Source organism: Dama dama, chromosome 13, assembly GCF_033118175.1.
Source record: "Dama dama isolate Ldn47 chromosome 13, ASM3311817v1, whole genome shotgun sequence".
Classification (NCBI taxonomy): Eukaryota; Metazoa; Chordata; class Mammalia; order Artiodactyla; family Cervidae; genus Dama; species Dama dama.
This window is the reverse complement of record NC_083693.1, coordinates 9,905,442-9,922,167: the sequence shown is the minus strand read 5'-3', so window position 1 is coordinate 9,922,167 and position 16,726 is coordinate 9,905,442.

The window sequence follows — 16,726 nt, the reverse complement described above, 5'->3', positions numbered from 1 at the left end:
CAATTGGAAAGGGACCCGTGGTCTCCTGCCTCACGTGGAGACGTGGCCCAATTGCCATGCCAGGAGTGAAGGAGAATCCCGAGGTGTACCTCGCACCTAGGCAAGAGTGCTGACGTCGCTGAACAAACACGTGTCTGGAAGGGCCCTCCCCTTCGTAACTCGAGAATATACGCCAGGTTCTGGCCGCAACTCGAGAAAAACCATGAGACTTCCCCTCGCCACGAGATGAGGCCCGATTCCCCTGCACTGCGTGCAGAGCAATTCCGTGTTCCACATCAAACGTGAAAGGAGCCTTGATTTCCTTGATTGCACTCCAGAGATAACCCAAGATCACTGTCTCAAGTCTAGAGGGATCCTGAAGTCACTGTAGCAACATGAAAGTGCCCCATGGACATCAAATCAACTCCAGATGACAGCTTAGTCCCTGGCTTCGACTCAAGAGGAATACCAAGTTTCCACAAGCACCTCAAGAGGAGGCTTCTCTCAGCTACAGGTATGTGAGAGGGACCCTGAGTTTGTGGACTCAAGTGGAATGGACACCGAGATGCTCTGACTCGAAGTAAGGCCAGATATCCCTGCAGTGAATTGAATGCAGGCTCGTCTTGCATCTCCCAAACGAAGGCATGTCTGAATCCCCTGTGGAGACCACAGATAAAGACCTAGTTCTACGCCTCATCGCGACCGGAGGCCTAAAATAATTTGAAAACTCGAGAGGTCCGCGGAGATCAATGCTTCCAAAGGAGACAATGCCTGACTCCTCTTGAAAATGGATAGGAGTCCCCGGATCCCTGTAGCACGTGGAAAGGGACCCTGGGTCTCCCGCCTCATGTGGAGACGCGTCCCAATTGCCATGCCAAGACTCGAGGAGAATCCTGAGGTGTCCCTCGCACATAGGCAGGAGTCCTGCCGTCGTGAACAAACACGTGTCTCGAAGGGCCCTCCCCGTCGTTACTCGAGAATATACCCCAGGTTCCGGCCGCAACTCGAAAAAAACCATGAGACTTCCCCCTCACCGTGAGATGAGGCCCGATTCCCCTGCACTGCGTGCAGAGCAATTCCGTGTTCCACATCAAACGTGAAAGGAGCCTTGATTTCCTTGATGGCACTCCAGAGAAAACCCAAGATCACTGTCTCAAGTCTGGAGGTATCCTGAAGTCACTGTAGCAACACGAAAGTGCCCCGTGGACATCAAATCAACTCCAGATGACAGCTTAGTCCCTGGTTTCGACTCAAGAGGAATACCAAGTTTCCACAAGCACCTCAAGAGGAGGCTTCTCTCAGCTACAGGTATGTGAGAGGGACCCTGAGTTTGTGGCCTCAAGTGGAATGGACACCGAGAGGCTCTGACTCGAAGTAAGGCCGGATATCCCTGCAGTGAATTGAATGTAGGCTCGTCTTGCATCTCCCAAGACGAAGGGATGTCTGAATCCCCTGTGGAGGCCACAGAGAAAGACCTAGTTCTCCGCTGCATCACGACCGGAGGCCTCACATCCTTTGAAAACTGGAGAGGCCCGCGGAGATCAATGCTTCCAAAAGAGACGATGCCTGACTCCTCTTGAAAATGGATAGGAGTCCCGGATCCCTGTGGCACGTGGAAAGGGACCCTGGGTCTCCCGCCTCACGTGGAGACGCGTCCCAATTGCCATGCCAAGACTCGAGGAGAATCCCGAGGTGTCCATGGCACCTAGGCAGGAGTCCTGACGTCGCTGAACAAACACATGTCTGGAAGGGCCCTCCCCGTCGTAACTCGAGAATATACCCCAGGATCCGGCCGCAACTCGAGAAAAACCATGAGACTTCCCCCTCGCCGCGAGATGAGGCCCGATTCCCCATCACTGCGTGCAGAGCAATTCCGTGTTCCACATCAAACGTGAAAGGAGCCTTGATTTCCTTGATGGCACTCCAGAGAAAACCCAAGATGACTGTCTCAAGTCTAGAGGGATCCTGAGGTCACTGGAGCAACACGAAAGGGCTCCGTGGACCCCAAATCAAATCGAGATGAGAGCTTAGTCCCTGGCTTCGACTCAAGAGGAATACCAACTTTCCACAAGCACCTCAAGAGGAGGCTTCTCTCAGCTACAGGTATGTGAGAGGGACCCTGAGGTTGTGGCCTCAAGTGGAATGGACACCGAGATGCTCTGACTCGAAGTAAGGCCGGATATCCCTGCAGTGAATTGAATGCAGGCTCGTCTTGCATCTCCCAAGACGAAGGGATGTCTGAATTCCCTGTGGAGACCACAAGAAAGACCTAGTTCTCCGCCTCATCGCGTCTGGAGGCCTACATCCTTTGAAAACTCGAGAGGTCCGCGGAGATCAATGCTTCCAAAGGAGACGATGCCTGACTCCTCTCGAAAATGGATAGGACTCCCAGGATCACTGTGTCACGTGGAAAGGGACCCTGGGTCTCCCGCCTCACGTGGAGACGTGTCCCAATTGCAAAGCCAAGACTCGAGGAGAATACCGAGTTGTCCCTCGCACGTAGGCAGGAGTGCTGACGTCGCTGAACAAACACGTGTCTGGAAGTGCCCTCCCCGTCGTAACTCGAGAATAAACCCCAGGTTCCAGCCGCAACTTGAGAAAAACCATGAGACTTCCCCCTCGCCGCGAGATAAGGTCCGATTCCCCTGAACTGCGTGCAGAGCAATTCCGTGTTCCACATCAAACGTGAAAGGAGCTTTGATTTCCTTGATGGCACTACAGAGAAAACCCAAGATCACTCTCTCAAGTCGAGAGGGATCCTGAGGTCACTGTAGCAACAAGAAAGCGCTCCGTGGACCCCAAATGAACTCGAGATAATAGCTTAGTCCCTGGCTTCGACTCAAGAGGAATACCAACTTTCAACAAGCACCTCAAGAGGAGGCTTCTCTCAGCTACAGGTATGTGAGAGGGACCCTGAGTTTGTGGCCTCAAGTGGAATGGACATCGAGATGCTCTGACTCGAAGTAAGGCCGGATATCCCTGCAGTGAATTGAATGCAGGCTCGTCTTGCATCTCCCAAGACGAAGGGATGTCTGAATCCCCTGTGGAGACGACAGAGAAAGACCTAGTCCTCCGCCTCATCGCGACCTGAGGCCTCATATCCTTTGACAACTCGAGAGGTCCGCGGAGATCAATGCTTCCAAAGCAGACGATGCCTGACTCCTCTTGAAAATGGATAGGAGTCCCAGGATCCCTGTGGCACGTGGAAAGGGACCCTGGGACTCCTGCCTCATGTGGAGACGCGTCCCAATTGCCATGCCAAGACTCGAGGAGAATCCAGAGTTGTCCCTCGCACCTAGGCCGGAGTCCTGACGTCGCTGAACAAACACGTGTCTGGAAAGGCCCTCCCCATCGTAACTCGAGAATATAACCCAGGTTCCGGCTGCAACTCGAGAAAAACCATGAGACTTCCCCCTCGCCGCGAGATGAGGCCCGATTCCCCTGCACTGCGTGCAGAGCAATTCCGTGTTCCACATCAAACGTGAAAGGAGCCTCGATTTCCTTGATGGCTCTCCAGAGAAAACCCAAGATCACTGTCTCAAGTCTAGAGGGATCCTGAGGTCACTGGAGCAACACGAAAGGGCTCCGTGGACCCCAAATCAACTCGAGATGAGAGCTTAGTCCCTGGCTTCGACTCAGGAGGAATACCAACTTTCCACAAGCACCTCAAGCAGAGGCTTCTGTCAGCTACAGGTATGTGAGAGGGACCCTGAGTTTGTGGCCTCAAGTGGAATGGACACCGAGATGCTCTTACTCGAACTAAGGCCGGATATCACTGCAGTGAATAGAATGCAGGCTTGTACTGCATCTCCCAAGAAGAAGGGATGCCTGAATCCCCTGAGGAGACCACAGAGAAAGACCTATTCCTCCTCCTCATCGCGACCGGAGGCCTCTCATCCTTTGAAAATTCGAAAGGTCCGCGGGGATCAATGCTTCCAAAGGAGACGATGCCTGACTCCTCTTGTAAATGGATGGGACTCCCAGGATCCCTGTGGCACATGGAAAGGGACACTGGGTCTCCCGCCTCACGTGGAGACGCGGCCCAATTGCCATGCCAAGACTCGAGGAGAATCCCGAGGTGTCCCCTCGCACCTAGGCAGGAGTCCTGACGTCGCTGAACAAACACGTGTCTGGAAGGGCCCTCCCTGTCGGAACTTGAGAATATAGCCCAGGTTCCGACCGCAACTCGAGAAAAACCATGAGACTTCCCCCTCGCCGCGAAATGAGGCCCGATTCCCCTGCACTGCGTGCAGAGCAATTCCGTGTTCCACATCAAACGTGAAAGGAGCCTTGATTTCCTTGATGGCACTCCAGAGAAAACCCAAGATCACTGTCTCAAGTCTAGAGGGATCCTGAGGTCACTGGAGCAACAAGAAAGGGCTCCATGGACCCCAAATCATCTCGAGATGAGAGCTTAGTCACTGGCTTTGACTCAAGAGGAATACCAACTTTCCACAAGCACCTCAAGAGGCGGCTTCTCTCAGCTACAGGTATGTGAGAGGGACCCTGAGTTTGAGGCCTCAAGTGGAATGGACACCGAGATGCTCTGACTCGAAGTAAGGCCGGATATCCCTGCAGTGAATTGAATGCAGGCTCGTCTTGCATCTCCCAAGACCAAGGGATGTCTGAATCCCCTGTGGAGACCACAGAGAAAGACCTAGTCCTCCGCCTCATCGCGACCGGAGGCCTCACATCCTTTGAAAACTCGAGAGGTCCGCGGAGATCAATGCTTCCAAAGGAGACGATGCCTGACTCCTCTTGAAAATGGATAGGAGTCCCAGGATCCCTGTGGCACGTGGAAAGGGACCCTGGGTCTCCCGCCTCACGTGGAGACGCGTCCCAATTGCCATGCCAAGACTCGAGGAGAATCCCGAGGTGTCCCTCGCACCTAGGCAGGAGTCCTGACGTCGGTAAAAAAACTCGTGTCTGGAAGGGCTCTCCCAGCCGTAACTCGAGAATATACAGAAGGTTCCAGCCGCAACACGAGAAAACCATGAGACTTCCCCCTCTCTGCGAGATGAGGCCCGATTCCCCTGCACTGCCTGCAGAACAATTCCGTGTTCCACATCAAACGAGAAAGGAGCCTTGATTTCCTTAATTGCACTCCAGAGAAAACCCAAGATCACTGTCCCAAGTCTAGAGGGATCCTGATGTCACTGGAGCAAGAAGAAAGGGCTCCGTGGGCCCCAAATCAAATCAAGATGAGAGCTTGGTCCCTGGCTTCGACTCATAGGAATACCAACTTTCCACAAGCACCTCAAGAGGAGGCTTCTCTCAGCTACAGTTATGTGAGAGGGACCCTGAGTTTGTGGCCTCAAGTGGAATGGACACCTAGATGCTCTGACTCGATGTAACGCCGAATGTCCCTGCAGTGAATTGAATGCAGGCTCATCTTGCTTCTCCCAAGACGAAGGGATGTCTGAATCCCCTGGGGAGACCACAGAGAAAGACCTAGTTCTCCACCTCATCGCGACCGGAGGCCTCACATCCTTTGAAAATTCGAGAGGTCCGCGGAGATCAATGCTTCCAAAGGAGACGATGCCTGACTCCTCTTGAAAATGGATAGGAGTCCCAGGATCCCTGTGGCACGAGGAAAGGGACCCTTGGTCTCCCGCCTCACGTGGATACGCGTCCCAATTGCCATGCCAAGACTCGAGGAGAATCCCGAGGTGTCCCTTGCACCTAGGGAGGAGTCCTGACGACGCTGAACAAACACGTGTCTGAAAGGGCCCTGCCCGTCGTAACTCGAGAATATACCCCAGGTTCCGGCCGCAACTCGAGAAAAACCATGAGACTTCCCCCTCGCCGCGAGATGAGGCCCGATTCCCCTGCAATGCGTGCAGAGCAATTCGGTGTTCCACATCAAACGTGAAAGGAGCCTTGATTTCCTTGATGGCACTCCAGAGAAAACCCAAGATCACTGTCTCAAGTCTAGAGGGATCCTGAGGTCACTGGAGCAACACGAAAGTGCTCCGTGGACCCCAAATCAACTCGAGATGAGAGCTTAGTCCTTGGCTTCGACTCAAGAGGAATACCAACTTTCCACAAGCACCTCAAGAGGAGTCTTCTCTAAGCTACAGGTATGTGAGAGGGACCCTGAGTTTGTGGCCTCAAGTGGAATGGACACCGAGATGCTCTGACTCGAAGTAAGCCCGGATATCCCTGCAGTGAATTGAATGCAGGCTCGTCTTGCATCTCCCAAGATGAAGGGATGTCTGAATCCCCTGTGGAGACCACAGAGAAAGACTTAATTTTCCGCCTCATCGCGACCGGAGGCCTCACATCCTTTGAAAATTCAAGAGGTCCGTGGAGATCAGTGCTTCGAAAGGAGACAATGCCTGACTCCTCTTGAAAATGGATAGGAGTCATAGGACCCTGTGACACGTGGAAAGGGACACTGGGTCTCCCGCCTCACCTGGAGACGCATCCCAATTGCCATGCGAAACCTCGGGGAGAATCCCGAGGTGTCCATCGCACCTAGGCAGGAGTTCTGACGTTGCTGAACAAACACGTGTTTGGAAGGGCCACCCCCCGGCTTAACTCGAGAATATACCCCAGGTTCCGGCCGCAACTCGAGAAAAACCATGAGACTTCCCCCTCGCCGCGAGAAGAGGCCCGATTCCCCTGCACTGCGTGCAGAGCAATTCCGTGTTCCACATCAAACGTGAAAGGAGCCTTGATTTCCTTGATGGCACTGCAGAGAAAACCCAAGATCACTGTCTCAAGTCTAGAGGGATCCTGAGGACACTGTAGCAACACGAAAGGGCTCCATGGACCTCAAATCAACTCGAGATGAGAGCTAAGTCCCTGGCTTCGACTCAAGAGGAATACCAAATTTCCACAAGCACCTCAAGAGGAGGCTTCTCTCAGCTACAGGTATGTGAGAGGGACCCTGAGTTTGTGGCCTCAAGTGGAATGGACACCGAGATGCTCTGACTGGAAGTAAGGCCGGATATCCCTGCAGTGAATTGAATGCAGGCTCCTCTTGCATCTCCCAAGACGAAGGGATGTCTGAATCCCATGTGGAGACCACAGAGAAAGACCTAGTTCTCGGCCTCATCGAGACCGGAGGCCTCACAACCTTTGAAAACTGGAGAGGTCTGCGGAGATCAATGCTTCCGAAGGAGACGATGCCTGCCTCCTCTTGAAAATGGATAGGAGTCCCAGGATCCCTGTGGCACATGGAACGGGACCCTGGGTCTCCCGTCTCACGTGGAGATGCGTCCCAATTGCCATGCCAAGATTCGATGAGAATCCCGAGGTGTCCCTCGCACCTAGGCAGAAGTCCTGACATCGCTGAAAAAACACGTGTCTGGAAGGGCCCTCTCTGTCGTAACTCGAGAATATACCACAGGTTCCGGCCGCAACTCGAGAAAAACCATGAGACTTCCCCCTCGCCGCGAGATGAGCCCCGATTCCCCTGCACTGCGTGCAGAGCAATTCCGTGTTCCACATCAAACGTGAAAGGAGCCTTGATTTCCTTGATGGCACTCCAGAGAAAACCCAAGATCACTGCCTCAAGTCTAGAGGGATCCTGAGGACACTGGGGCAAAACAAGGGGGCTCAGTGAACCCCAAATCAACTCGAGATGAGAGCTTAGTCCCAGGCTTCGACTCAAGAGGAATACCAACTTTCCACAATGACCTCAAGAGGAGGCTTCTTTCAGCTACAGGTATGTGAGAGGGACCCTGAGTTGTGGCCGCAAGTGGAATGGAAACCGAGATGCTCTGACTCGAAGTAAGGCCGGATATCCCTGCAGTAAATTGAATGCAGGCTCGTCTTGCATCTCCCAAGAGGAAGGGATGTCTGAATCCCCTGAGGAGACCACAGAGAAAGACCTAGTTCTCCGCCTCATCGCGACCGGAGTCCTCACATCCTTTGAAAACTCGAGAGGTCCGCGGAGATCATTGCTTCCAAAGGAGACGATGCCTGACTCCTCTTGAAAATGGATAGGAGTCCCAGGATCCCTGTAGCACGTGGAAAGGGACACTGAGTCTCCCGCCTCACGTGGGTACGCGTCTCAATTGCCATGCCAAGACTCGAGGAGAATCCCGAGGTGTCCCTCGCACCTAGGCAGGAGTCCTGACGTCGCTGAACAAACATGTGTCTGGAAGGGCCCTCCCCGTCGTAACTCGAGAATACATCCCAGGTTCCGGCAGCAACTCGAGAAAAACCATGAGACTTCCCCCTCGCCGCGAGATGAGGCCCGATTCCCCTGCACTGCGTGCAGAGCAATTCTGTGCTCCACATCAAACGTGAAAGGAGCCTTGATTTCCTTAATGGCACTCCAGAGAAAACCCAAGATCACTGTCTCACGTCTAGAGGGATCCTGAGGTCACTGGGCAACAAGAAAGGGCTTCGTGGACCCCAAATCAACTCGATATGAGAGCTTAGTCCCTGGCTTCGACTCAAGAGGAAGACCAACTTTCCATAAGCACCTCAAGTGGAGGCTTCTCTTAGCTACAGGTCTGTGAGAGGGACCCTGAGTTTGTGGCCTCAAGTGGAATGGACACCGAGACGCTCTGACTCGAAGTAAGGCCGGATATCCCTGCAGTGAATTGAATGCAGGCTCGTCCTGTATCTCCCAAGAGGAAGGGATTTCTGAATCCCCTGTGGAGACCACAGAGAAAGACCTAGTTCTCCGCCTCATCGAGAACGGAGGCCTCATATCCTTTGAAAACTCGAGAAGTCCGCGGAGATCAATGCTTCCAAAGGAGACGTTGCTGACTCTCTTGAAATTGGATAGGAGTTCCAGGATCCCTGTGGCAATTGGAAAGGGACCCGTGGTCTCCTGCCTCACGTGGAGACGGGGCCCAATTGCCATGCCAGGAGTGAAGGAGAATCCCGAGGTGTACCTCGCACCTAGGCAAGAGTGCTGACGTCGCTGAACCAACACGTGTCTGGAAGGGCCCTCCCCGTCGTAACTCGAGAATATACCCCAAGTTCCGGCCGCAACTCGAGAAAAATCATGAGACTTCACCCTCGCCGCGAGATGAGGCCCGATTCCCCTGCACTGCGTGCAGAGAAATTCCGTGTTCCACATCAAAGGTGAAAGGAGCCTTGATTTCCTTGATGGCACTCCAGCGAAAACCCAAGATCACTGTCTCAAGTCTAGAGGGATCCTGAGGTAACTGGAGCAGCACGAAAGAGCTCCGTGGACCCCAAATCACCTCGAGATGAGAGCTTAGTCCCTGGCTTCGAATCAAGAGGAATACCAACTTTCCACAAGCACCTCAAGAGGAGGCTTCTCTCAGCTACAGGTATATTTGAGGGACCCCGAGTTTGTGGCCTCAAGTGGAATGGACACCGAGATGCTCTGACTCGAAGTAAGGCCGGATATCCCTGCAGTGAAATGAATGCAGGCTCGTCTTGCATCTCCCAAGACGAAGGGATGTCTGAATCCCCTGTGGAGACCACAGAGAAAGACCTAGTCCTCCGCCTCATCGCGACAAGAGGCCTCACACCCTTTGAAAACTCGAGAGGTCTGCAGAGGTCAATGCATCCAAAGGACGATGCCCGAATCCTCTTGAAAATGGATAGGAGTCCCAGGATCCCTGTGGCACATGGAAAAGGACACTGGGTCTCCCGCCTCACGTGGAGACGCATCCCAATTGCCATGCCAAGACTCGAGGAGAATCCCGAGGTGTCCTTCGCACCTAGGAAGGAGTCCTCACGTTGCTGAACAAACACGTGTCTGGAAGGGCCCTCCCCGTCGTAACTCGAGAATATACCCCAGGTTCCGGCCGCAACTCGAGAAAAACCATGAGACTTCCCCCTCGCCGCGAGATGAGACCCGATTCCCCTGCACTGCGTGCAGACCAATTCCGTGTTCCACATCAAATGGGAAAGGAGCCTTGATTTCCTTAATGGCACTCCAGAGAAAATCCAAGATCACTGTCTCAAGTCTATAGGGATCCTGAGGTCACTGGAGCAACACGAAAGGTCTCCGTGGACCCCAAATCAACTCGACATGAGGGCTTAGTCCCTGGCTTCGAATCAAGAGGAATACCAACTTTCCACAAGCACCTCAAGAGGAGGCTTCTCTCAGCTACAGGTATGTGAGTGGGACCCTGAGTTTGTGGCCTCAAGTGGAATGGACACCTAGATGCTCTGACTCGAAGTCAGGCCGGATATCCCAATAGTGAATTGAATGCAGGCTCGTCTTGCATCTCCCAAGATGAAGGGATGTCTGAATCCACTGTGGAGACCACAGAGAAAGACCTAGTCCTCCGCTTCATCGAGACCGGAGGCATCGCATCCTTTGAAAACTCGAGAGGTCTGCGGAGGTCAATGCTTCCAAAGGAGACGATGCCTGACTCTTCTTGAAAATGGATAGGAGTCCCAGGATCCCTGTGGCACGTGGAAAGGGACCCAGGGTCTCCCGCCTCACGTGGAGACGCGTCCCAATTGCCATGCCAAGACTCGAGGAGAATACCGAGGTGTCCCTCGCACCTAGGCTGGAGTCCTGACGTCGCTGAACAAACACGTGTCTGGAAGGGCCCTCCCCGTCCTAACTCGAGAATATACCCCAGGTTCCAGCCGCAACTCGAGAAAAACCATGAGACTTCCCCCTCGCCGCGAGATGAGGCCAGATTCCCCTGCACTGCATGCAGAGCAATTCCGAGTTCCACATCAAACGTGAAAGGAGCCTTGATTTCCTTGATGGCACTTCAGAGAAAACCCAAGAACACTGTCTCAAGTCTAGAGGGATCCTGAGGTCACTGGAGCCACAAGAAAGGGCTCCGTGGACCCCAAATCAACTCGAGATGAGAGCTTAGTCCCTGGCTTCGAATCAAGAGGAATACCAACTTTCCACAAGCACCTCAAGAGGAGGCTTCTCTCAGCTACAGGTATGTGAGAGGGCCCCTGAGTTTGTGGCCTCAAGTCGAATGGACACCGAGATGCACTGACTCGAATTAAGGCCGGATATCCCTGCAGTGAATTGAATGCAGGCTCGTCTTGCATCTCCCAAGACGAAGGGATGTCTGAATCCCCTCTGGAGACCACAGAGAAAGACCTAATTCTCCGCCTCCTCGCGACCGGAGGCTTCACATCCTTTGAAAACTCGAGAGGTCCGCGGAAATCAATGCTTCCAAAGGAGACGATGCCTGACTCCTCTTGAAAATGGAAAGGAGTCCCAGGATCCCTGTGGCACGTGGAAAGGGACACTGGGTCTCCCGCCTCACGTGGAGACGCGTCTCCATTGCCATGCCAAGACTCCAGGAGAATCCCGAGGTGTCCCTCGCACCTAGGCAGGAGTCCTGACTTCGCTGAACAAACAGGTGTCTGGAAGGGCCCTCCCCGTCGTAACTCGAGAATATACCCCAGGTTCCGGCCGCAACTCGAGAAAAACCATGAGACTTCCCCCTCGCCGCGAGATGAGGCCCGATTTCCCTGCACTGCGTGCAGAGCAATTCCGTGTTCCACATCAAACGTGAAAGGAGCCTTGATTTCCTTGATGGCACTCCAGAGAAAACCCAAGATCACTGTCTCAAGTCTAGAGGGATCCTGAGGTCACTGGAGCAACAAGAAAGCGCTCCGTGGACCCCAAATCAACTCGAGATGAGAGCTTAGTCCCTGGCTTCGACTTAAGAGCAATACCAACTTTCCACAAGCACCTCAAGAGGAGGCTTCTCTCAGCTTCAGGTATGTGAGAGGGACCCTGAGTTTGTGGACTCAAGTGGAATGGACACCGAGTTGCTCTGACTCGAAGAAAGGCCGGATATCCATGCAGTGAATTGAATGCAGGCTCGTCTTGCATCTCCAAAGATGAAGGGATATCTGAATTCCCTGTGGAGACCACAGAGAAAGACCTAGTTCTCCGCCTCATCCCGGCCAGAGGCTTCACATCTTTTGAAAACTCGAGAGGTCCGCGGAGATCAATGCTTCCAAAGGAGACGATGCCTGACTCCTCTTGAAAATGGATAGGAGTCCCAGGATCCCTGTGGCACGTGGAAAGGGACCCTGGGTCTCCCGCCTCACGTGGAGACGCGTCCCAATTGCCATGCCAAGACTCGAGGAGAATCCCGAGGTGTCCCTCGCACCTAGGCAGGAGTCCTGACGTCGGTAAAAAAACTCGTGTCTGGAAGGGCTCTCCCAGCCGTAACTCGAGAATATACAGAAGGTTCCAGCCGCAACACGAGAAAACCATGAGACTTCCCCCTCTCTGCGAGATGAGGCCCGATTCCCCTGCACTGCCTGCAGAACAATTCCGTGTTCCACATCAAACGAGAAAGGAGCCTTGATTTCCTTAATTGCACTCCAGAGAAAACCCAAGATCACTGTCCCAAGTCTAGAGGGATCCTGATGTCACTGGAGCAAGAAGAAAGGGCTCCGTGGGCCCCAAATCAAATCAAGATGAGAGCTTGGTCCCTGGCTTCGACTCATAGGAATACCAACTTTCCACAAGCACCTCAAGAGGAGGCTTCTCTCAGCTACAGTTATGTGAGAGGGACCCTGAGTTTGTGGCCTCAAGTGGAATGGACACCTAGATGCTCTGACTCGATGTAACGCCGAATGTCCCTGCAGTGAATTGAATGCAGGCTCATCTTGCTTCTCCCAAGACGAAGGGATGTCTGAATCCCCTGGGGAGACCACAGAGAAAGACCTAGTTCTCCACCTCATCGCGACCGGAGGCCTCACATCCTTTGAAAATTCGAGAGGTCCGCGGAGATCAATGCTTCCAAAGGAGACGATGCCTGACTCCTCTTGAAAATGGATAGGAGTCCCAGGATCCCTGTGGCACGAGGAAAGGGACCCTTGGTCTCCCGCCTCACGTGGATACGCGTCCCAATTGCCATGCCAAGACTCGAGGAGAATCCCGAGGTGTCCCTTGCACCTAGGGAGGAGTCCTGACGACGCTGAACAAACACGTGTCTGAAAGGGCCCTGCCCGTCGTAACTCGAGAATATACCCCAGGTTCCGGCCGCAACTCGAGAAAAACCATGAGACTTCCCCCTCGCCGCGAGATGAGGCCCGATTCCCCTGCAATGCGTGCAGAGCAATTCGGTGTTCCACATCAAACGTGAAAGGAGCCTTGATTTCCTTGATGGCACTCCAGAGAAAACCCAAGATCACTGTCTCAAGTCTAGAGGGATCCTGAGGTCACTGGAGCAACACGAAAGTGCTCCGTGGACCCCAAATCAACTCGAGATGAGAGCTTAGTCCTTGGCTTCGACTCAAGAGGAATACCAACTTTCCACAAGCACCTCAAGAGGAGTCTTCTCTAAGCTACAGGTATGTGAGAGGGACCCTGAGTTTGTGGCCTCAAGTGGAATGGACACCTAGATGCTCTGACTCGAAGTCAGGCCGGATATCCCAATAGTGAATTGAATGCAGGCTCGTCTTGCATCTCCCAAGATGAAGGGATGTCTGAATCCACTGTGGAGACCACAGAGAAAGACCTAGTCCTCCGCTTCATCGAGACCGGAGGCATCGCATCCTTTGAAAACTCGAGAGGTCTGCGGAGGTCAATGCTTCCAAAGGAGACGATGCCTGACTCTTCTTGAAAATGGATAGGAGTCCCAGGATCCCTGTGGCACGTGGAAAGGGACCCAGGGTCTCCCGCCTCACGTGGAGACGCGTCCCAATTGCCATGCCAAGACTCGAGGAGAATACCGAGGTGTCCCTCGCACCTAGGCTGGAGTCCTGACGTCGCTGAACAAACACGTGTCTGGAAGGGCCCTCCCCGTCCTAACTCGAGAATATACCCCAGGTTCCAGCCGCAACTCGAGAAAAACCATGAGACTTCCCCCTCGCCGCGAGATGAGGCCAGATTCCCCTGCACTGCATGCAGAGCAATTCCGAGTTCCACATCAAACGTGAAAGGAGCCTTGATTTCCTTGATGGCACTTCAGAGAAAACCCAAGAACACTGTCTCAAGTCTAGAGGGATCCTGAGGTCACTGGAGCCACAAGAAAGGGCTCCGTGGACCCCAAATCAACTCGAGATGAGAGCTTAGTCCCTGGCTTCGAATCAAGAGGAATACCAACTTTCCACAAGCACCTCAAGAGGAGGCTTCTCTCAGCTACAGGTATGTGAGAGGGCCCCTGAGTTTGTGGCCTCAAGTCGAATGGACACCGAGATGCACTGACTCGAATTAAGGCCGGATATCCCTGCAGTGAATTGAATGCAGGCTCGTCTTGCATCTCCCAAGACGAAGGGATGTCTGAATCCCCTCTGGAGACCACAGAGAAAGACCTAATTCTCCGCCTCCTCGCGACCGGAGGCTTCACATCCTTTGAAAACTCGAGAGGTCCGCGGAAATCAATGCTTCCAAAGGAGACGATGCCTGACTCCTCTTGAAAATGGAAAGGAGTCCCAGGATCCCTGTGGCACGTGGAAAGGGACACTGGGTCTCCCGCCTCACGTGGAGACGCGTCTCCATTGCCATGCCAAGACTCCAGGAGAATCCCGAGGTGTCCCTCGCACCTAGGCAGGAGTCCTGACTTCGCTGAACAAACAGGTGTCTGGAAGGGCCCTCCCCGTCGTAACTCGAGAATATACCCCAGGTTCCGGCCGCAACTCGAGAAAAACCATGAGACTTCCCCCTCGCCGCGAGATGAGGCCCGATTTCCCTGCACTGCGTGCAGAGCAATTCCGTGTTCCACATCAAACGTGAAAGGAGCCTTGATTTCCTTGATGGCACTCCAGAGAAAACCCAAGATCACTGTCTCAAGTCTAGAGGGATCCTGAGGTCACTGGAGCAACAAGAAAGCGCTCCGTGGACCCCAAATCAACTCGAGATGAGAGCTTAGTCCCTGGCTTCGACTTAAGAGCAATACCAACTTTCCACAAGCACCTCAAGAGGAGGCTTCTCTCAGCTTCAGGTATGTGAGAGGGACCCTGAGTTTGTGGACTCAAGTGGAATGGACACCGAGTTGCTCTGACTCGAAGAAAGGCCGGATATCCATGCAGTGAATTGAATGCAGGCTCGTCTTGCATCTCCAAAGATGAAGGGATATCTGAATTCCCTGTGGAGACCACAGAGAAAGACCTAGTTCTCCGCCTCATCCCGGCCAGAGGCTTCACATCTTTTGAAAACTCGAGAGGTCCGCGGAGATCAATGCTTCCAAAGGAGACGATGCCTGACTCCTCTTGAAAATGGATAGGAGTCCCAGGATCCCTGTGGCACGTGGAAAGGGACCCTGGGTCTCCCGCCTCACGTGGAGACGCGTCCCAATTGCCATGCCAAGACTCGAGGAGAATCCCGAGGTGTCCCTCGCACCTAGGCAGGAGTCCTGACGTCGGTAAAAAAACTCGTGTCTGGAAGGGCTCTCCCAGCCGTAACTCGAGAATATACAGAAGGTTCCAGCCGCAACACGAGAAAACCATGAGACTTCCCCCTCTCTGCGAGATGAGGCCCGATTCCCCTGCACTGCCTGCAGAACAATTCCGTGTTCCACATCAAACGAGAAAGGAGCCTTGATTTCCTTAATTGCACTCCAGAGAAAACCCAAGATCACTGTCCCAAGTCTAGAGGGATCCTGATGTCACTGGAGCAAGAAGAAAGGGCTCCGTGGGCCCCAAATCAAATCAAGATGAGAGCTTGGTCCCTGGCTTCGACTCATAGGAATACCAACTTTCCACAAGCACCTCAAGAGGAGGCTTCTCTCAGCTACAGTTATGTGAGAGGGACCCTGAGTTTGTGGCCTCAAGTGGAATGGACACCTAGATGCTCTGACTCGATGTAACGCCGAATGTCCCTGCAGTGAATTGAATGCAGGCTCATCTTGCTTCTCCCAAGACGAAGGGATGTCTGAATCCCCTGGGGAGACCACAGAGAAAGACCTAGTTCTCCACCTCATCGCGACCGGAGGCCTCACATCCTTTGAAAATTCGAGAGGTCCGCGGAGATCAATGCTTCCAAAGGAGACGATGCCTGACTCCTCTTGAAAATGGATAGGAGTCCCAGGATCCCTGTGGCACGAGGAAAGGGACCCTTGGTCTCCCGCCTCACGTGGATACGCGTCCCAATTGCCATGCCAAGACTCGAGGAGAATCCCGAGGTGTCCCTTGCACCTAGGGAGGAGTCCTGACGACGCTGAACAAACACGTGTCTGAAAGGGCCCTGCCCGTCGTAACTCGAGAATATACCCCAGGTTCCGGCCGCAACTCGAGAAAAACCATGAGACTTCCCCCTCGCCGCGAGATGAGGCCCGATTCCCCTGCAATGCGTGCAGAGCAATTCGGTGTTCCACATCAAACGTGAAAGGAGCCTTGATTTCCTTGATGGCACTCCAGAGAAAACCCAAGATCACTGTCTCAAGTCTAGAGGGATCCTGAGGTCACTGGAGCAACACGAAAGTGCTCCGTGGACCCCAAATCAACTCGAGATGAGAGCTTAGTCCTTGGCTTCGACTCAAGAGGAATACCAACTTTCCACAAGCACCTCAAGAGGAGTCTTCTCTAAGCTACAGGTATGTGAGAGGGACCCTGAGTTTGTGGCCTCAAGTGGAATGGACACCGAGATGCTCTGACTCGAAGTAAGCCCGGATATCCCTGCAGTGAATTGAATGCAGGCTCGTCTTGCATCTCCCAAGATGAAGGGATGTCTGAATCCCCTGTGGAGACCACAGAGAAAGACTTAATTTTCCGCCTCATCGCGACCGGAGGCCTCACATCCTTTGAAAATTCAAGAGGTCCGTGGAGATCAGTGCTTCGAAAGGAGACAATGCCTGACTCCTCTTGAAAATGGATAGGAGTCATAGGACCCTGTGACACGTGGAAAGGGACACTGGGTCTCCCG